Source organism: Miniopterus schreibersii (assembly GCF_964146895.1).
Source record: "Miniopterus schreibersii genome assembly, chromosome: 8".
NCBI classification, from domain to species: Eukaryota; Metazoa; Chordata; class Mammalia; order Chiroptera; family Miniopteridae; genus Miniopterus; species Miniopterus schreibersii.
The window spans coordinates 32,424,520-32,447,527 of NC_138109.1; the positions used below are offsets into that span (position 1 = coordinate 32,424,520).

Below are 23,008 nucleotides of genomic sequence, written 5' to 3' on the forward strand. Positions count from 1 at the left end.
AGCACTTCCACAAAGGCTCCTCCCCACGCCTTCTCCAGGCTTATGGGGGGGGGGGGGCTGATAGCTCCTGCCCATGTCCACACTTGGAAGACATGACTTCCCTCTTCTGAGCTGGGCACTGGGCTCCTTTTGCCCCCACCTCCCAACCTTAAAGGTACCTTATGTGTTCGTGAATTTATGGGTGGGAGCCTGGAGGGGACTGTGGGCAAATTCAGACCCAGCAGTCTACCCAGCCTATTTTCTCAGCCCTGAGAGGTCAGTGTCCCATCCAGGGCAGTTCAGAATATTTGGTGATTTTCAGTACAGGCTGTTCAGTTGGACAGATCGGCTCCAGCCTTGTGCTGGGTAAGGCAGAGACAGGGAGAGAACCCAGACAAGGGTCCTACTCCACAAGGGGGCAGAGCCCACGGGGAGGCGCACACACATCCACACACCCTGTCAGAACAGATCACAGCCGCCAGAGCTGTTCCGGAGGGAAAATGGGGCCTGCAGCAGCACAGAGGGAGCAGCCAACCCAGCCTGGGGAAGGAGAGGGGTGGCAGACTGGGGGGGCAATATGAGCTGGAGGAGACATGTAGTCGGTCATGCTAACACTGACGCATTCACTTCATTCAGTCCCAGCTGAGCCCTGAGCAATGACCAGGACACCAAAGAAGAGTGGGGTGACTAATGTTGAAGGCCTAGGGGAGGCAGGCCTAGAGCCACCACAGTGCTGGTAAGGCAACGAGTCCCTGTGGAGGCCCCTCTAAGGCTGAGTGTGGGGTATACGGTAGGGATGTGGGGTGTGCTCTAGTGGGTGAGGAGCCTACAGGGAGATGGGAGGCCAGGGAGTGGGGGCTCAAACAGCAGGCTGAAAAGTCTGGACTCCACCCCAGGGGGAGGGAGACCATAAAAGGGCCTTAAGAAGGGAGGGCACAGGGTCAGACATGCACTTGAGGAAGCCTCCCCCCCCCCCCCCACGCATGCACACTGGTGACAGCTGGGGCTGGGAGAGGAGCCCGGGGAATGGTGGGGAGAAGGTAGATGTAGCATCACAGATGAGGGCGAGTGAGGCTGGACCCAAGGCAGAGGTGGCGGGATGGGGTAGAGGCCAGGCCAGAAGTGCCAGGCCAGATGTGAGGACAGGAATCAAAGGCAACAGCCAGTCTGGGGTGAGCTCCCTTCACACCTCACCCTGAAGGCGCAGCCGCAAGTGCGGGTCGTGCCCTTTTGGGGCTGGTCCAATGCAAGCTGACCACAGCTGGATTTTAGAGGCTGTTCTGCTTCCTGCTTCCAGATGTTATGCCTTTTCCATGCATCAAAACCAGAAGAAAATCCTTTTTGAGGAGTAGATAAGCCACAAGCTGCCCCGTTGCTCTTCCACAATGGCCTTATGCCAAGGTTCACCCCAAAGAGAGGTGGGGGAGCCTCTCTGGAGAGAGGGCTGCCTCTCAGCACCTGGCTGGTCCCTCTGCTACTCTCTGGCCGGAGCCAGGAGGGTAGACACCTGAAGCCAAAGGGCAATAACTCTGCACATGCTGCATGATTTCTGAGTTTGGGAGGGTCCACCAGACACTAAAGATCAGTTATCATCTCCCCACAAGGGTCTGTAAGCTGGTCTGGCCAACCCCCTGTTTCAGCACTGTTGCTCCCAGATCCCAGGCTGTGCCCCTTCTCAGACACCTTCCCTTCTGACTCACTGACAATTTAATTCATACATTTTTCAAAAGTCCTGGATCTATAGCTTGGTGTTCACAGTCTTCCAACACCTCTCTCATCTGCATACAGCCAGGTGTCATACTTAAGCCACAGGGAGTGAATGGCTGAACCTGTGCTGAACTGTCATGCCCAGGCCTTTGTGGAAGCTGTTCCCTCAGCCTGGACACCTTTCCTTCCTTCATTCATCAGACTTGCTCAACCTTCCCCAAGCTCCCGGCTCCTCCTTGGCCACACCCTGAGCATGCGGGTTAGGTTTTCACTGCACACCCACTGTGCTCTTCTTCCCACACCTCCAAGCTGAGGGTTCCTTGAGTGCAGGGCTGGCGTCCCATTCAGGGGGCAAAGGGTGGGTTAGAAATGTGATTGAATGGGGGTAAGAATAGGGGTGGCAGAGCCTGGGGGTGCACTTCCTCCCTCCAGTGTTCAAGGTATCCCATACCTGTGCATGAGCCCTGTGCCCATCCACGCCCAGCCTTGTCCTGCCCCCTGAAACTTCCCAGAGCTGAGTTACAGGCTGGGATACAAGAAGCAGGCTGTCCTGATTTGGGGGACTGTCTCTCTAGGTAGAGCTAGGGGTAGCAGCAGGTGGAGAAGGGGTGCTGCCCACTGGGACTGGTCTGGGAAGAGATGCTGCAGGGACCTACGGCAGAGCCATGCCCCCATCAGGGCCAGTCTCCCAGCCACACCAGGGGCCCTGAGGGTGTGTGGGCTCCACCTGCAGCGGCCTGCCAGGGTCCCCGCAGTCCTCCCGGTTCAACAACCACACAAATGGGCTAACAAGCAGAGATGAGGACAGGAACGCTCATGGGGTCAGCACCCGTGTGCGCTCGCTCATCCTCACTCTGCTAGGCCTGAGGCCATCACTAGTGTGCTCTCTCTTCACCGCACAGCCTGTGTGACAAATACTCCTCCCCCACTGTCAGGAGCTGAGGCTGGGGGCAGGGGGAGCGATCAGCACCGTGGTTACAGACATGGACTCTGGTGTGGGATGACTGGGCTTGTGTTTTGGCTGCTCCACTTGTGAACGATCTGAAGCAAGTCCCTTCAACTCCTTGAGCCTCGGTTTCCTCATCTGTAAAATGAGGTGAGTTCTACCAAGCATGGACAGTGGTTGTGAGGACTGAATGAAATAATGCACAGTAAGTGCTTATCTTGGCACCAGGTTCCTGCGCAATATCATCACTGTAACTCATTTAAGGTCACAGAGCAAGTAAATAGTGGAGCGACGTTCTCCCTTAGCTGACAGCTCCCAGCTGCCCCTCTGCAGAGTTGGAGGGGGCATGTGTGTGATGTCCCACTGGCATGATGGGCTCCCATGTCCCCCTCATGTCCTGTTTCCACCTCTTACTCCTTAACCCCTCACCTCATTCCCCAGTTAGCCCTGGGCTGTTCTAGTTCCACCTCTGGAGGACACCAGTGTGGGTCAGGTTTCACTGACCCCACAGTGAAAGAAAAGGGACCCTGGTTGATGTGTTTGCCATTGATTGGTCTGGCCCTAATGCCTTTGCCATGCCAAATCCATGGGGCACCCTTTGGGTACCAGGAGCAGCCTCTACCTCCAATGAGAGTGAAGCAGCCTTTTGGGGTGGGAATGGTTTGAAGGGGCCCATCCATCAGCTGTGTGGGGGCTGGGTGGCAGCAGGGAGAGGGGTCCCACCACTGCTGTGTTGTGAGGGTACAGAGGCTGCCAGAATGGAAGTGTGGGTCTTGGAGCAGACATGGAGCCAATAGGCACATTCTTGGCTTTGGGCCTCGGTTTCCCTGAGGGGGGTGGTGGAGGATGGGCCCCTCAGGCAATGCCACTGTGACCCAAGGATGTATTGATGCTTCCATGGAGTCTGTACCCCAGAGGGCGGGGCCTTCCTGACATTCTTCTCCCATCCCCCAGTCCCCTGAGGTTCTAGGGCAGATTTTACCCTGGACAGACCCCTTCCTCCCTGCTGTTAGTGCCAAGTGTAAAACCTCCTGGGATGCCCCCCACCAATCGCAAGGGTTTGGTATCTGTACATAGGGGTCAGGGAGGGGAAACTGCTCCCACTGAGCCAGAGGGCACAAAGCCTGACTAAGTCACAGTCAGACTCACCGTCTCTTCCAGAAAGAAGTGATCCATCACCTTCAACGCAAGACAGCAGTGCTGGACCAGCCTGCAGCTCTGTAAGCCTCTGGTGCTCTCCCTTCCACGACCCCAACCTCATCACATGCCCCCCACTCCTGCCTTGCATCCCTCCGTCCTTCCAGCCGCCCGCTTCTCTAATTCGCTCCCTCAGCCTCGCGTCTTTTTGCCCGCTGGTTCACATCGATACCCTTGCCTCCTGCAGCTGCCCCTGTGAGCCTGGCAACATGCTAGGGGCCGAGGCTTTAGGGCAGCAAAGACCACAGGACGAGAGAGAACGTATTAAGTCCTAAGAAGGGGCCGACTGCAACACAGGGGCTGCCACAGGGGAGGACAGGGGGTCACTAAAACTTCCTTGGGGGAGCCAGGCCTGATGCCTAAGCAGGGTTTAGACAAACAGGTGGAGGGCACAGGGGACAGGGCAGGGTGGCGAATGTTCTGGAGGCAGCTAAGGATCTGCTGAGCCAGAGTGAAGGGAAGCAAGGAAAGGAGAGGAGGAAGTAGAAATGGGAGTTTTGGGGGCTCCTCCCATTGGAACCCAAAGGTCGTGATTCCAAAAGACTCCACAGGAACCACCCTGAGCAATCACTGATGTGGCCCAGCAAGTGGGGTGACCTGAGGCTTTGCATTTGAGGGACTCGTGCTGGACTCCCCAGCCCCTGACCTCCCATCTTCCACCAGAGTCAGGAGCCTGTTCCCTCCTTCCAGGTCCTTGCATCCAACCAGCCACCAAGCCAGGGAAATGCCACCTCTTAAATATCATTCACACCTGCCCTCTTCTTACCTGCCTGCTCTCCTGGTCCACTCTTGCTGTCCTGCTCACCACGAGACGGTGCCAGCCGCTATGCCGCCTCTCGCCCTGTCCTGCCCTCCCCGCCCCACTCTCTTCCACATGGTACCAGTTTCCAGACCAAACACTCAAACCTACGGTCTGTCCAAGTCCCTCTCTAGCTGGTGGACTGGCTCCTGATGATGTCTTGGTAGTGCCTGTCCCCTCCAACTCCCACACAGCTGTGTTTCAGCATGAGAGAGGGCTGGATGCAAGTATGGCCTCCACGCTTCCCAAGTGAATGACCTTGGGCAAGTTCATCAACTGTCGGAGCCCAGATCCCTCATCTGTAATGGGCACACCTGTACCCAGGTGTGTGAGTGGGGTGCTCTCTGTGAACCGCAAGGTGCACACAGCATCCTGCAGCCTGGGACCCTAATGCCATCTGCGTTCACCCAGAGAATTGCCTGGGCACCTCTTACTCAGGTTGAATTTGAAATGCACTGGCTCCAATAACCAAACACACAATAGACTTATGTGGCCAGAAGCCGAGGCTCACATGCTGTGGGTAACAGAGAGGGTGGCTACTGTGGGTAGGGGGCACACAGAGAGAAGAAAAGAAACAGAAGGGACATCTAACAGTCCAGAAAAAATGTAAGAATGGGTGTCAGGTTTTTATTATTTAGCTTAAAATGCATAAACATTAAAATAAATCCTCAGATGAAACTGGGGTGAATTCAGACAGATGTAAGTGACTGGATGACACCCTCTCAACACCCATCAGGGGTGGGGGCTGTGTGTGCTGCATTTAATCATGTCGACACTCCCTTTCGATGTCGAAACTGAGGTGATATCACTGGCCCCAGGTCACACAGGCAGTAAGTGGATGAGCTGGGATTTGATATCAGGTCTGACTGGTGTGCAAGGCTGTCTGTATGTGTCCCTAACCACTCTGGCACTGCCTTAGAGTCCCCTGCACCAAAACCAGGACTGGCGCTCAGGGGCCATTACTGATTTCCAACAGAGCCCACCTCTAAGGTTCCCTTCCCAGGCAAAGGCCAGCCCATCAGATGCAGAGCCAACACCAGGAAAGGAGGGTGCCCTCCTTCTGCCTGGCCCCTGCCAGAGAGGCGATGCCACCACCCTGAAAGGAAACTCGGGGCGGCACAGCAGAGAAGAAAGCCCCACTGAGGCACAGAACGCAGAGGCTCGAAAGGCCCCCTTCCCACATGTGGGGTGTGTTACCAAAGAAGATTAAAATAATGGGGGAAAATACCCCGGGAACCGTGAAGCCCTAGACCATCTGGAGTTTTATAGTAACAGGCAGGGGAGAATCAGAACCTAATTGAAAAAAGTCCACTGCAATCCATTACTGCTGCGTGCAGCTCAGAGAACCAAGGGCAGGAGATGAAAGACAGAGGGAAACCATCCCGGAGCTGGGGAGCAGGCACCCTCTTCCCCTCCAGGCCAGGCCCAAGGACCCTTCGAACTCTGGCTGGGGGAGGGGAGGGCACTGGGTCAGATGTCAGAATGTGCCCTCCCTCAGCCTTTCCCTCATGAGTGGAAGGACTACGCGAGATCATTCAGGGAAGCCCCAGCACGGTGCCAGCTGGTGCTGGGCATGGCCCCGCTCTGCCTCTGGGCCCTGGGGAAGGGTCCAGGGCCCTGTTACACAGGCGAGGTGTGGGACACCATGCTGTAAGCTGAAGGTCATGAGGCCACACTGAGGTTTGTGCTGGGGCTCCACCAACAGCCACAAACTCGCACAAGTCACCTCCCACCTCTGTCCTCATTTTTTCTCTCTCTAAAGTGGGGGCTACCACAAAGGGCTGTTAGAAGTAAATGAGAAGACATGCCCAGCCTAGGAACTGGCACACAGTGGGTGCCTAATGAATGTCAAGTTTCCTCCCTGCGGCTGACATGGCCCAAAGAGGAGGGAGGCCCTGGTTTCTCATGCTCTGCCTAAGGATCTCGGCACAAAGGGCAAGGAGGGGGTTTGGGGAGCGGGGCACGGGTGGGGACAGGGGAGGAAATGCCTCCAGTTTTGGCATTTGCCAGTGACTTGCTTCTAAACAAACACATTTCTGGTTTGAGGGCAGAATATATTGGGTTACAACAGTCTGGCAGGCCATTCGGGGATCAGCTTCCCATTTTTGTACACTTTTAACTTACTTTGCAACAATGATGTGGATGGGAGAACCATGTGGTGCCAGATCCTTCTCCAAGATGTCAAACAAGCCTATGTTTGGCCAGCTCGAAAGGCCAGCCAGCCGGAAGCTGTAGTCCATTCCTCACCCCATGTCCTGGGAGGGGGACACTGGCCCTGAAGTTACTGTCCAGTGGGCCCCTAAGGGGTTTCCACAGGGTTCTCCTTGGAGCTTTGTGCTTTGCCAGCCCTTGGGGGAGGTCGAGGCAGGAAGGGGAGGGACAAATGTGGAGAGAGTCCTAGGAGGTGAGGCTGGAGGGCACTGGCCCATTTGCTCTATTCTTGAGGGTCTGGTCCAGCTTTGGGTACACAGAACCATCTGAATAAATGAATGATGGGGCATATGTGTGCAGGAGGGAGATTAAGACAGTAGCAGCAGTGATCACATTTACTGTGTACCTGAGACTGGACCAAACTCTCCTTAAACACAATCTCCTCCATGCCATTAGGCCAGCACAACATCCTCCTTGTACAGAGGCAGAAAGCGAAGCAGGCGGAGTTTATGTGCGAGAGTCCCAGAGCTCATGAGGGAAGGAACTTGGGTTTGCCTCCAGCACTTGAGTTCTGTGCTCTGGGCCACACTAGTGTCCTCAGCAGCTATGACTAAGGGGGTGCTGTGAGATCCAAGGCCGATGCCAGGAGCTCTTTGCAGCGGTTCAGCTCTCTAGGCCTTTATGCCATCTAGAGAAGCTAGAGGCCAAGGGGCAGGGTGGCGACACAGAGACAAAGGGAGGAGGGGCCAGAGGCGTGAGCACAGACACACCCTCCCAGAGCAGGTCAAGCTGTGCCTGCCCTTGGAGGGGGTTTCCAAGGCTGGTCAGAAGGACTGCAGACCTCTTGTCCTTCCTCACCAGGACTACACTGAAGGCTCTAGGCTGGTCCCTTCTCCAGTAGAAAGTCCTGTCCAAGCAAGAAATGGGTTCCCGTTCCCAGCCATCAAGGGCCAAGTGGGCTAGGTCACCCTTCCAGGCATGTGTGTAGTCTCCCAAGGTAGGAGTTGCAAGTGGAGGCTGAGTCTGCTCACCAAGCGGACTGGTGGAATTCAGGGGAGCTCCCAGGGCTGAGTGGTGGCTGGACATTGTTTGAGACGTGGAGAGAAGTTCCGCTGGCAGCCAGGGCCCAGCAGAAAGCAGGCTGCACAGAGTGGCTGACACATACACGGGCCAAGCCACCAGCCACAGACCCGGAAATGCAGACACACACAAATCCTGACACCTCCCTCCCAGCCAAGCCACACATCTTAGATACAGTCCCAGGACACCAACACACAGCACCGACTCCCCCACACACGACTCACGTCACAGGGGCACACAGGCCAGCACACACATGCTCAAGCATAGACCCAAGGGCACTCAAACCCCAGGCCCCACCATAGGCACAAACATACAAACTCCCTAGACCCCAGATACACTGACACATAGTCCAAGACACAGCACAGCACAACCTCATGGTGGTTTGGGTGCACACGGAGAAGACAACCTGAGACAACCAGAAAAGGCTTCCAAGAGGTCAGTGGATAGAGACATGTCCTTACACCAACATCTCGGCACCCAGCACAGCCAGATCTGGGGACAGATGTGGAGAGAAGCTCGGCTGGAAGCCAGGGCCCAGCAGAAAACACCAGAGTGTGGCCTTGGTACTCGGCACAGGACAGTTAGTCCCCTTTTAGCTCTTCTCCTGAATTCTAAAAATAAACATCATGATGTGATGAACATCCAGGTCTGAGACCTGATTCTAGCCCTGGCTCTGTCACAGGTCGCTATGTGACCTTAAACCAGTCACCTGCTTTCCCTGGGCTTAATTACCCCAGGGTCACCTGCCCCAAATCTGGGGTGGGGGGAGTGGGGTGAATATGCACCAAGGTTGAACAGGTGGCAGCTGCATTAATTCCCAGCCCTGCACGACCCACAGCATCCTGGGGCTGCCAGAGGAAAGAAACCCAAAACATTACCACCATCACCTCACATCAGGAAAGAAAACCTCACATCAGGTCATGGGAATCGCTGCAGACGTACAACAGGCACGGTTCTCGTGGGAGGTCGTGAGTGGGTGTAAGTAACCTGTCCAGTGTGCACCTGGGGCTCAGACTCCCACCAGGATGTCCCAGGAGGCTCTGGGCCCCCACCTGGTGAGGGGACAGTGTTCAGACCAGGCCTGTGAGGGGCAGGGCAGGGCTGGGTCAGACCACCAGTGTGGGCAGCAGGGAACTGTGGAGGTCATGATGAGGGTGGAGAGAGTCACAGAGGCCTGTGCTCAGTGTCAGGAGCACGCTATTAGGGGAGGAGGGGAGAAACCCGTTCCCAGGTGCTCAGGTACAGAGCCTGGGTGATAACATGCTCATCAGGGCAGTTTGGAGGGTGCAAGATGGTTCCTAAGTTACCTTTAGAGCCATCCAACGGGTGTAAATTGGATTTGACCTACCACCTGGGCCCAGGGGGATAAACAGTCAGACTGACCTGCTTCGGCATTTTCACCACTCTGCCATCCACCACAGATCAACTAGGGAGCCCCAAGGTGGGTGGCCCTGGGCCAGTGACTGGATTTATGCTTAGTAATGGTGAATGGCAAGAATGGTGACAGCCCAGCTTCCACACTCGACCTAATGAAGTAAGGTCAACTGCAACTAGGAACCAATTATACAAACAGCAAAACAAATGAAATCCAACCCATGGAGAGGATGAGAAGTGGGAAGAGACAGAGGCAAACCTCTCTAGTAGCAAGTGCCTCAGTCTGCAGAACAACTCTCTTCCCCGGTCCCACCAGCATCTCAGCAACCCCAAGAGAGGCAAGACCAGGTCACAGAGGCTCACGCTGGGCCTTCTCAGCAGCCAGAACATGCTGCAAATGCCTCTCTGCCCCAGGGTGCAAATGACATCCATTTACAAGCGAGCAGCTGGCTGGTTCAGACATGGAGGCGCCCCCTGGGCCAAGTATCCTGGGAAAGTCCCTTTCCCTGCTGGGCCTCAGTTCTCATCTCTCAAATGGGTATATATGGAAGAGCATTGTTCCTCTACCCAAGTGCCTCAAGGAAGAGATAACTTAGAAATTAGAGCAGACAGGACTGAGTGCCTGGCTTTTGGATTTCAAAATCCCAGGCCTCAGGGCCAAGTGGAAAGAACTCTGGAGACAGAAATGAGTCACACACAGTTAATATTTCAAATAACTTTTTTGCCATAACCCATCTGAGAGTGCCCAACACTGGGCCTGGCACAGAGCAGGCTTTTGTGAATATCTGTTAATGAATGAAAGAACCAAGCAACAAACAAACGAGCCTTGAGGGAAGCATGGTGCAGGGCGGGGAGCCCCTCAAATTAGTGGAGGCCAGGAGAGGCCTTGTGGGGAGGAAGGGCCAAGCTTCCTGGGCTCCTGCCCCTGGAACGATGCTCCAGTTGGGATAGGGACACCAAGGGGAAGGAAGATACATGTAGACTGCAGGGGTCTCTAAAAGTGGGGAGGCTCTGAGCGTTTTTGCCCCTGGGGCCAGGGCTTGGGGGTACTGCACCCCTAGCTAAGCCTGTGGGACCTGAAGCAGGGCTCCCTCCAGGTGGGGCTCATGCCCCTTGTGGGCAGGGCTCCGATGTCTCAGGAGGTCCCATGGTCAGCACAGTGGGAGAGACGTTGAGTCCGTCCTGGCCCTGAGGCAGCCTTTCAGATGGATGGAGCCAGGTGGACTTGGGACCCCTCGGTTCCGTGTAAGCCCCCCACACTCCAGGACTCAGATGTAACTTAAAGAAAAAATGGACAGTGGTCTGTGACCTGCCTGTAATTTGCTACCCAGCATTTGGGCGCTTAGAATAGGAAGCGAGTCAAGGAAAACATTCAAGTTACTCTTTATTTTTCTCTCACTTGAGTTCGTGGATGTCAGGTTCAAACCTGACCTCAGTGAATGAGACTTGTCTGTACCCCCTACAGGGACGTGGAAAAGGGAGAAGGGAGGAAACTGCCGCGGAAAGGCGCACCTGGATCAGCCTGAGCGGCACCCATCTGCCCTGCCTCGAGGAGTCGGGGGCACCCTGGAGGGAAGGTGCTGTGTCATCCCCTTGCACAGAGGAAACAGAGGCTCCCACAGAGCCTGGGCTCAGGGCACCCAAGGAGTAAGGGCAGCATATTCAACGAAAAGCAGGGTGGCCTACAGACTTGGGAAACATTAGGCCATGGGAAATGAATGACTAGAAACAAAGAATGAAATGTTTCACGTCACCAGAAAATAACAACACTAGCAATAACAGCCACTGCATCATTTTTCATATATTCTCTGAGTCTATTTCCCTTAAGACCTAAATTCTCCGGCTGTTCAGATCCACACCATTGGAAAACTCTGGAAGAGTCTGGGGGAGGTATCCCAGCCCTTAACTGTGCCCGGGATGCCTGGGAAGGCCTGAAAGGGAAGCTGTGCCTTCTGCTGGGACAGGCAGGCCCTCCCTCTGGCCCTCGTGGGAGCCTTCCACCCCTTGGGCAAGGGAGAAATACCCTGTGGTCACCACATAAGAGAACTGCCATGTAAACTGGAAAAAAGTTATAACTAGATGATAAACGAGAAGGGGTCCTTAAGGAAAAACTCACTGCAAGGCACTTCTTTGAGAGCCAAGAAGGTGGCAGGAGGGCATTCTGGGGAGCAGATGCCTGGCCTGGCCACACTGCACCGCCCACTCAAGGCAGCACCTGGAACCCATTAGCATATGTCAGGAATAATGTAAAATTAAAACATTTAGCTTTGGCTTCTAAAATTAAGGACAAAAAGAAAAGGATGCCATTGTGCTGAGCCACTTGGGCACCAATAATTTACAGAAAATAAATGGCTGCTTTGCACTTGGGCCCAGCCAGGGCCCTTGGTTGCCAGCAGAGGCTGAGGACTGAGAATGAGCCTACAGCTCTGTCCTGGGGGAAGCAAGTTGGAAGCCTGAGTGGGGGCCAGGGGCCCAGGGCCCAGATGAGGCTTTCCAAATGCTTTCTGCCCATGGCAGTGCCAGTTATATGCACCCCACCCCGCACCTCTCTTCACTGGCCTCCCTGTTTACACCCTAGCCATTGCCCCCAATCATCCACCCTGTAGCTAAAGAGATTCTTAAGTTGAAAACATGTCCTTGTCATTGCTCAAAACCCATCGATGGCTCCCTACTGCCCTTAGGATACAACCCAAGGCCCCCAGCCTCCCACCATCAGAATCTGTGGGCCTTCCAGCTGTGGCTGGCTCCCCAGGCTCCTTTTTCCTCTCTAGGATCCAGTTACACTGACTCCTTGGGCTATCAGAACTTCCAGTACTTTTTGTGCTTTTGCATATGCTATTCCCTCAGCCTGGACTTCCCTGAGGCGTCAGGGCTCAGTTCTAATAATGACACCCCTGCAGAGGCTCTGGGCTTTGGGGCAGGCCCTGGGCCAGACTCCTCTCTGGGTCTATTCTGGTCTTGGGGTAAAAGCAGGGTGGTTGGGCCAGGCTGCATGGGAACCCGAGACTCATACAGTGACAGGACTGGCAGAATCTCAGAGGCCCTTGTGTTACAGATGGGGACATTGAGGCAGCCCAGAGGGGGCAGGACTGATTTAGGTTTCTCCTGCCTTCTCCCCAACTTTTTAGGACCCTTCCCGTTCTCCCATGTTCATTCTGGCATATAGAGTATTCCAGAGTCACCCAGGCCTGAGTTCAAATCCCAACTCCCTCCAACTCTATGACTAGCAGAAACTCCTTAACCCCTCTGGGAGTCAGCATCTTCATCGGTATTATGAGGATGGTAAGGAAAGCAGCGTCGGCCCCACCCAGGGCTGTGGAGAGTCAGCATGAGGCACCCACAGTCCCCTGTGCAGATGGAGAAACAGTGCCAAGGCTACAGAGGACAGGGGGTCAGTGACAGGATAGAGGAGAGGGAGGCTCCTGGTTCTGGGAGGGCAGGCTGGGCAGTTCACAAAGTCTGACTTGTCCAGTGGCCAAGAGAGCAGCCTGCAGTTCATTCATTCACTAGCCATTCATTCATTTCTTCACTCACTCTCACTCACTCAGCACATTGCCAGATGTCCAAAACACTGTTAGAGAAAAAAGAAAGTTACCAAACAGTAAAAGTATTATGATTCCATTCTAGTAAAGAGTATAATTATCATACACACAGAGGAAAGTCTGGGAAAATACTCTAAAATGTTCCACACTGGTCATTTCTGCACGGTATAGTTAAGGGTAACTTCTCCTTTCTTCTTATACTGTGCTCACTACTTTCTACTTCTTGATACTTTACACTTATTGCTTTAATTTTATACTACTCTGTTTTGTTGACATTTTTTAAAAAAGTCACAGAGGGCAGTATAATACTTCCTAGAGAATCTAGGTTGCAGAACCAGATTTCCTTCTTAGTTCTGCACGTGACTCTGGGTGAGCTGTCCTGTGTAACAGGACGTTCCCACCCTTCCACATGGGCCAGAAAGATCTGAGTCAGGTCTGAACTGACGCTTGCTCCTGTCCTATGTGACGTGAGCAAAGGACTCCTCTCTGAACTCGGCTTCTTCATAAATATATGGGGACAATCTGATGACCTCCAGAGAGGATCTGAAGATCAAAGAAGACAAGGATGGTGGCCAACTTTCAAAATGTCTGGGGATGAAGCCCATGACGATGACAGCTGTGTACTTGCATCAAGGAACCTGAGTCCCACCCCATTGAATGCACTGGGGACACAGATGACTCCTCACAGGGTTCCACAAGTGGTGACTAGTGATGACTGAGGAGTCTCAGGAGACAGAGTGGCTGGTTTAATGAAATAGTGGTGGTAGACGGGCTCATTCCCAGGGCAGAGAACATACTGGCAGCTCTGAGCTACAGGCCTGGACCAGGGAGGACAAGGCTGCATTTTACTCCCCAGCAGCAGCTATAGGCACAGAGTGCCAGGAGGGAGCAACTGCTCCTTCAACACCCATCTCCACAGCCTCAGCCAAATGCTTGGGGACACATCTCTGAACCAGCTGGATGGGGTGTGGGCTTTGGATCAGGCAGATCTGGGTTCAAATCCCAGCTCTGTTTCTTACTGGCTGTGTCCTTAGGCATGTTACTAGCCTCTCTGGTCTGCTGCTGTCTTCTGGAAAACAGAGTTAACACTCCTTCCTTGTAGGTTTATTGTAAGGGCCAAATGAGATAAGAGATGGCAGGGCCCACCACCTCGAGTTGGGACAGGGCTCCACCCAGCAATACAACATGCCAGAGATGGGTGTCACACCCCATGCAGCCTACACCACAGTGCCTCTGCTCCTGTCACTTTCTACCTAGAGTGCCCTTCTCCTGTCACTTTACTTGATAAAATCCTGCTCATCCTCCAAGCTTTAGCTCATATGCCATGTCTTCCAGGGAGCCTTCCTTGATTTCCTTATTATTGGGGCTAGGCTCCTCTGGGGTCCCATAGCCCTGTCCTTCCCTCATCACAGCCACTAGGACTTTGGATTCTAAGTGTCAGCATCTGTGTTCTCTCCCACCAGCTAGGGGTGTGAGTCAGACATGAGATGGTGCTGGTCCCACCAACTGGCCTCTCACTATAGGGCCCAATGGACTGGAGACACAATAGGGACTTAGGGCATGTTTGCTGACTAGAACAATCTGCTCAGTCAGGGTTAACCACTCTTGCCCCATCCCTCCCTTGGGTAGGGGAAAGGTTCTTTTTATTTAAAATCACAGGTCTGAATTGGAAGGGGTGTTGAGGAAGCTTGCCCACTTTACAGATGGGGAGACTGGGGCTGCAGAAGGAGAAGAGACTGGCTCAAGACTGCCCATTAAGTCAGTGGTGACATCAAGACAGGGAGCCAGGTCTCCAGACAACCGCCCTTCCCGGTGCTCCATGACCTGTGGCCTCGTTGTCACACTCTCCTCCTCACATCCAGAAAAAGGGCAGCAGGGTCATCTTCTCCTACATCCTCACAGAAGTACCTCTTGACTGCTGGGTCCTGAGCTTTGCAACTTTTCACCGCCTGTTACTGCCTTTACTGTGAGGTCCTATTTCTCAGGCCTTGACCCAGACAAAATCCCCCCTAATATACCTCTCCTCCCAAAACTTCAGTAGCCACAGTTCTCTGGTGGACCCTGCACGACCACTCAAGCCTGGAAGCACAGGGCCCTGCTTTAGAACACATTTGCTAACTGCATGCACCACAGTGGGTTTCCATCATCTTTGGAATGACTATACTTTCTGGAACACAAACTTGCTGAGCTGAGCTCAGACCAGGTCTGACAAAGTCTATTTCCCTGCCTCTCTCTTCGTGTTGAGCCAAACCTGGGCTACCAGGGATGGCTAGAGCAGGATGATGGTAATTTCTCATTAGAGATATGCTTCATAAAGTCCATTTCTATTTTACTCAAGGAGCCAGAAGCAGCCCTAAGAGGTCCACTTGAGGCTCTCTTTATGAGGGGGCAGTAGGAATGACCTTTGTTTTCTTCTAAATCTGTGTGTATTGTGTTTTCCATATTTTCTGCAATAAGCATATAAAACTTCCACAAATATTTATTTTTTAAAAACTTAATAACAGAATCTTCCTGCTTTTCTGATTCTTCCCTGCTGGCCTGCCTCTCTCCTTGCTTCTTTACATAGAGGCAGCTTCTGTTGAGCACAGACAGACTCTCCCCTCCTGGGCCTGCACACTTTACCTTCTCAACAACTCCACATTTTAAAGAAGGCTCTTGCCCAAGGCCACCAAGGAGTTCTGGCTTACTGGGACCTGAATGCAAGCCTCTCATTCCAATGTGTTTCTTCTTTTCTACTATACCTTTCTGGGCCTGAGTTTCCCTAGCCACAAAATAAAGGGAGAGGACCAAAGATGATCCCTCAGGTCTCTTCTGGCTCTAGTATGGTACATCTAGCGTGACTGGCTTCTTTCATTTAGCATAATGATTTCAAGGTTCATCCATGTTGTAGCATGTATCCGTATTTCATTCTTTTTCTTAAATATGTTTTTTTAACTGATTTTTAAAAAATCTATCTTTATTGATTTCAGAGAGAGGACAGGAGAGGGAGAGAGAGATAGAAACATCAATAATGACAGACTCATCATTGATGGGCTGCCTCCTGCACACCTCCAATGGGGATCGAGCCCACAACCCAGGCATGTGTCCTGACCGGGAATCGAACCACGATCTCCTGGATCCTAGGTTGATGCTCAACCACTGAGCCATGCCTGGCCGGGCTAACTGATTTTTTTTTAAGAGAGAGGAACGGAGAGGGAGAGAGAGAGAAGCATCAATGCAAGGGAGAAACATCGATCAGCTGTCTTCTGCACGCCCCCCAACCAGGGATCACATCGGCAACCTAGGTATGTACCCTGACTGGGAATCAAACCGGCGACCTTCTAGTGCATGGGACTACACTCAGCCAACGGGGCCTCACTGCCAGGGCGTGGTTCCTTCCTTATGGCTGAGTGATATTCCATTGTGTGGACATGCCACATTTCATTTATCCATTCATCAGTTGATGGGTATTTAGTTTGTTTTCACTTTTTGCCTATTATGAATAATGTTGCAATCAACATTCATGTACAAGATTTTATGTAGACATATGTTTTCATTTGTTTTGGGAACATACCTAGGAGCAGAATTGCTCAATCATATGATAACTCTATGTTTAATTGTTTTCAGACCTGCCAGGCTATTTTCAAAATCAGCTGCACCATTTTACATTCTTATCATCCGTGTATGAAGGTTCCAATTTCTCCATGTTCTTGCCAACACTTATTACCCCATCTTTTTGATTTTAGCTATCCGAGTAGGCATGAAGTAGTATTTTACTATGGTTCTGATTTGCATTTCTCCAATAGCTGATGATGTTGAACATCTTTTCATGTGCTTTTAACCACGTTTTTTCATTGGAGAAATGTCTATTCAAGTCCTTTGCCCTTCTAAAAATTGGGTTATTTCTCTTTTATTATTAAAATGTAAGAGTTCTTAACATATTCTGGGTACAAATCCTTTATCAGAAATGTGACTGAAAAAGTAAAGTCATTTTTGAGCTAAAAATAACAATAGCTAACATTTATTGAGAGCTTACTATATGCTGGGCCCTGTTTCAAGTGCTTTACATGTAGTGTGTTTTAATCCCCACAGCAACTCCACAGGTAGGTCTTCTTGCTGTTGTTACTGTTTTTATCATCCCCATACTACAGACAACTAAACGAGTCACAGAGCAGCACCTGCTCAGGTTACCCATCCAAGAAAGGGCAAAGTGGAAACTCTCGGGCATTAAGGGAATGCCCCGTGCCTCCTGGAGCTCACCCGACAGGAGCTAGGGCCACCACATTGAGCCCACCTCACGAGGTTTTCAGTCTCTTTTGCAAACCTCGGGGGATCTGGGTTCAATTTATTCAGGAAAGATTCAGTTCCCATACAGCCACACATGCTCAAATTGGGTGAAAAGGGAATTTTCTCCCAGGAGCTTCCAGACTCTGGCTCAGGAACCAACCCACTGCAAATCACGGACGATGATGTTTTCAAGAAGCCAGCACCAGAGGAAGCCTAGCCCATTAACACATTAGCAAGTGAGCATCCTTGGCCTTTCTCTGCAGTCAGCCTGGGCCAGGAGGGAGCAGGAGGCAGTGCTGGAGGAATGTCAAACCCAGAGGGGAGGAAATCTTGCCCCAGGGGCTGGAGGGTTAGATATGACTGTACATAGAGCAAACTCGGACTCACACAGAGAAGGTTCCAATCGCCCTTTGACATTCCAGGCTGGAGATCAGAGAAACTTTATGCAAGAAGATGGCTGATGAAATATTTTTGTTAAGAACTAGGAATAGTGGAAGTTCAGGGACAGCCTAGGTATCTAACAGTATGAGCACAGCTGGGTACACTGTACCCCAGTCTGCATGATGGACTGCCTGCAATACTGCTACAAAAAAAGATGGTCGTGATGTTCCATGGAATCCTGGGAAATTTCTTAGATATAGTGCTAAACTTATCAATGCTAATTATCGTCAGTAATCCTCTTCACAACCCCACTGGGAACTTGAAGCACAGAGAGGTGACTGCCTCACCTGAGATGAGGGCTGGGCCAGGATCTGGACCCTTTTCACTTTAGACTCCTGGCAATGAATTTTAAGTCACCCTTGCTGAGCACTTACTATGTGACAGACATCATGCTCAGCACTATGCCACACAGGACAGGAACTGGCCCAAAGAAAACATCCCTCTCTGGTGGTTTAGAGTCATCTGCTCTCTTTTTGGTTTTGCAAAATTTCTAGCATATGTCACATTCATACAGAGAAATTCAAAACACCAGCAACTTGGGGAGACAGTGAGGCCTGGGGACATTATGAGGCAGCACGTTGGGAACTGTGGGGTCTACCTACACTCAGCACCCCATGTGCAGGATGGAGGCCTCTCTCAGATGGTGGAAGACACCAGGTTGAAGAGGAGGAGGCCCTCCACGGAGACCCAAGCCTTAGGCTGCTTCCTCCCTCGGGTCCCGTGTTCTCATCTGTCAAATGGGATAACAATCCCTGCCCTATGGCCTCCCTGGGTGCTGGGAGAAAGACAGGTCAAACAGCCACTCAGAGCCTGGGGGAACCAACTGAGGCCTCAGAGACCCTATGAGTACTTCACAGAGCCCCTTTGGTGATATTGCCCTTCCAAGGGCCTCTTCCATCCGTGAGCTCTGCAGTCTGGCTTGTTCTAGCTCTTCCTCCCTCAGTCTGCAGAGTTAAGTCCCGCTCCTTAGCCTGACAAGCCCCCCACTTCCTCTGACCTCCCTCACCCTGCCCTCCACTCTCATGCCACTGCTTTGCCTGGACTAGCTGGGTGACCTCCTGCATCCTGGTCCCTCCGCCTGGAAGGTCCTTTGACACTGGTGCTCTCTTCACCCCTCCAGGCCCTGCTTGCTCTCATTCCTTCCCAGGAATATCCCCAGATTGTCCCTTGACTTGAGGAGAAGGGAATGGGGGCTACAGACTCCTGGGTTCAAATCACAGCCTGGGCTGGGCCTGAAAACTCATCTCCCCTAGCCAGTGTGAGCTCTACTCTAACACCTATACACCCAACACACACACACATCCAACATCCCACACCACATATGAACACACACAAACCCAATGCCCACAGGCATTCCCATTCCCAATGCACATGTACATACAAAACAGATTCTCCAAACACATGCATGCCAATGCAACACCATACACCCAACACACACCACACATACAACACATATCCAGACACCCAACCACACTCTCAAACTACCTTCCCTTCATATAGGCACATACCTAATGTGCCCCCCCCAAACTCAAATTTCAACACACACACATACACATTCAGTCAGTCATACACAATATGAGTATCTATAGAGAAGTGTGTCTGAGAGTGTGGTATGGGAGTACTGGGTGTGGGTGTATTGAGTGTGGGGTTGTTGAATGTGTGTCTGGGTGTGGTGTTGAGGGTTCTGGGTATGCTTTGGGTATAGATGTATACAGGGGCCCATGGGGTGTGCAATGGGTATATGTCTATCTCCAACATACACTCTCCCAAACACATCCCCAATATACACATACCAATTGCATAAACTCCCCCATCTCACGCCAAACCTCATACACACTCCAGTCACATCCCAAACATGTACATGCAACTGTACATGTTCCAATCACACTGCAAACAACTCCCATACACACCCTCACAGAACTGATTACACACACACACACACACATACCTGCTCTCTCCTATTCCCCCCAACACTTCATACACACCCAGGCATAGTCAATCACACACATCACACTCCCATGTCCAAAGATGAAATCCCCAAACACTCCTCTACCAGCTCCCCAGGCCTTACCGCATACCCCAACCTTAAAGTTTATGAGAGGAGAGTGCATCCCCATGGGAGTGGGACCAGGCAGGCCCCTGTGATCCTGCAACAAGCCCTGTGTATGGGCCGGCTCCACACAGGGCTGGGGGGCCCAGGTGGCAGGCGGTAGCCCCACCAGGCTTCTCCTCAGGTCCCCTGGCCACATTTCTGCCTGCTCCAGGGGCTTATTCTTCCCTTGTTCATTGGTGATTAAAATACTTTTAAGCCAACCACAAAGATTGTTGTCTTTCTTTTCTTTTCTTTTTTTATAAAAACCAACAGATGCTTTTGGGGACCCTCTGATTTTCCTCCAGGGTGATTTACATGACCACAACCAGCTCTCGGAGAAGAAAAGCAAACATTCCGGGGCCTAATAGGAACATTCCCTTCAACCATCCATCCTCTCGGCCCCTCGCTCCATCCCGCCTGAAGGCCCAGGGCTGGAGGAGGAGCTGGCTGGACTATGGCCGCAGCCTCACGTGAAATTATCTCTAGGAGGGTTTTTCTGTTTTTATTTTTATCATCAGCCCTGGAGGAGGAAGTTGGCCAGGCAAACTACCCCAGCAAAGGAAAAGGAGATGAACATTTAATCAACAACCCTGGGCGGTAGGTACTAATGTTATCTCCATTTTATATACAAAGAAACTAAGCTTAGAGGTAATAAGCAACTTGTTCAAGTCTTCAACTGGGGACAAGTCCCAACCAAGTCAACGCAGAGCTGGCATTCAAGCTGAATCCACAGCCCGAGCAGGAGGACTACTGACCTTCTCTGGGCCTTTCTTCTCTGTTTCTTTTCACCCCACCCTGGTCCACACTGGCTGGTCTGGCAGATACAGCCAACCCCACCAGTGGAAGCCCTGCTGAACACAGGCTGTGCTTCAGATCTGGGTGCACCAGGAAAGCACAGCCAGGTTTGCAGGGACTCGTGGGAATTCAGTCCATGGCTCCCTGCCAGGGACCATTCCCCCTGGCTTACACACCTGCTGAGTTGGTGCTCCCACCGGAGGCAGCCTCTCCTATCCATCCACCAGCTCTCCATCCAACTGTACCTGTGCATCCACACACTCACCCATCCATCATCTATCCAATGTGAAGTGCCTGCAAAATGCTGGGGACAGAGTGGTAAACAAAACATTTAAGGCCTCTGTTCTTATGCAGCTCACATGCTGGGGTGACACAGATACCAACCAAGTAAGCAAATAAGTAGGGTAATGTCTGACCATGTGAGTACTGTGGGGAAAAGCACTTGGCCTTGAGATGTGACAGGAGTACTGTGGTGGGGAAAGGGGTGGCCAAGGAAAACCTCTCTTAAGTGGCATTTGAGCTGAGATCTCTAGGATGACAACTTCCTTTTGTCAGATGAGGAAAATGAGGCACAAGGAAGTGACGCATCGTCTGAGATCACATGGTGAGCAGGACTTGAACACAAGCCCTTTCTTCAGGGTGTCCAGACGACTCCACCAACCCCACCACAGTCCTGTGGTTAACGTTTGGATAACTGAGGTAGTGGCAGGCAGTAGGGGCCAGGCTATTTACATAGTTTATAAATAGGGGTAGTTGACCTGCCCCTATTTACAGTTGCCCTGCCCCTCCACAGCAAATCTGAGGAGGAGCCAGGACTTGACTCAAGTCTGACACCACAGGACTAATCAAGCAGCTCATTAGTTCAAGCAAGTTTCCTCTTCTGATGCTGATTTGCACTCAGGTTTGAGCCTGCTGGTGACAAGGGCTGGATAAAACATGTGGGTGTGGGTGGGTCACATCAGGTAAGCAGTGACATAGACCCCTCCAATTCTGACCTGTCATCAGGCCCCGGGGGCCCAGCTCTGAGAAGCTGGGGATACTTTTCTGAGAGCCACAGCCTTGGGGGGGCTCAGGAAGGCTCCCCACTTTGACAACCCAGCTGATCCTGCTGAAGCCACCACTAAAGGACATTCTGCCATCCTCCCAGCCCCCATTAGGGTCTGTAAGGCTTGAAGGGGACATGCTTTGGGGTGCAGAATGGAAAAATGACAGAGGACCTGGGGATCTGAGAGGGGCTGGCAGCTCCCAAGCTCCTGATGCAGATTTGAGTGCTGCCCACTGGTGGCTTCTCTACGCTCAGCGGCCTGCAGGTCTGGCATGTTCCAGAAAGCTCCACAGGGACTCTCAAATCCAAAAACTAACAACCCCTTCTCCCCGCTCAAGTGACTAGATCACTCCCTGCCCCAGAAAGCAGTGTGTGTGATAAGATGGTCCACAGTGATTCTGTAAATCCTCTATCTCAAACCTTGCTTGTGGCTCTGAAGGCTGCTGAAAGAAGCAGGGCACTGCCACCCCGGCCGTAGCACAGAGCAGGGACTGAACGGGACCAGAAGAAGCCGTGCAAGCGTATTGTGTGTGCAAGTATATTGTGGGCATGTGTGCATGTGGTCTGTGGTACTGTGACTATGTTGCTGGGCTTCAGGAGACACCCAAGAAATGAAAGCCCTTGACCTGCTGGGCGGCTCACACTAAACTCTGCAACCAGGCCCACGGGGAAGCAGCACTCAGTCAAAATGCGGAGAATTTACTTCCAGGCTGGGGAGGAGAGGGCTAAGCTGCAGACCACGCTCATCCACCACCCACAGCCAGTGTGACCACCCTCAGAGACAGCGGCCCGGAGTTCAGCGTGGTGTGTGCACAGCACAGGCCAGCACCACAGCCCTGCTCACCTCCCTAACCCCCAAGGCGATCCTGCAACCAGGACTGGGACTGGAAACAAGTGAATCATTCAGCCACACTCATGCCTTATATGCTGGATAACCCAGACACTCTGTACATTCTGTCATCAAGTCCCCAGAACAGCCCCAGTGGTGGGCGTTAGCACCAGGACCCCCATTTCACAGATGAAGAAACTGACGCACAGAGCACTATGTAACTGCCATGTCCCTCAGACGCAAGTAGCAGTGATAATTGGGATTTGACTCAAGCAGCTTGGCTCGAGACAGGTTTAGGAGGCCAGGTCATTGGCACTTGGTGACCGGATGTAAGGAAGCAAGGAAGAGTCCGCGCAGCCTCTTGGGGTTCTGGAGGAGTGGGGAAGGGCGGCTGAGGCTGGCTGGGGAAGGACAGCCCTTTGGCCCCTTCAGGTGTGCCCTGAAACAGACACAGAGCAGATTTCAAGGGCTTGGGGTACCGTCAAGCAGCTACCATGAAATATCTTGTCACTCCAATTCCATTTCTTAATACCTCCCTAATTCACTTCCTGTAAAATCATACAGACTAAGTAAATATATATATATTTTTTAATGAAGCACGTTATAGTACCTAAATGGTTTTTATCAAGTTCTTTCCAGTCTCTTGCAAAATTTCTGATTTCTAAATAATCCCTTATTCGTTCCATATGCTCCTCTGAAGTCTTTGTTAACAGAACAGCAGAAAACACATAAATAATCTTCCCTTTTGCATGAGCTTATGGTTTA

At 52.1% G+C, this 23,008-nt stretch overlaps 1 protein-coding gene across 3 annotated transcripts in view; it reads right to left on the reverse strand.

Moving 5' to 3' along the window:
- The window catches only part of GLIS1 (GLIS family zinc finger 1), a 442,963-nt gene that overhangs the window by 24,118 nt on the left and 395,837 nt on the right, over positions 1-23,008 (reverse strand). The gene's annotated exons all lie outside the window — the stretch shown is intronic.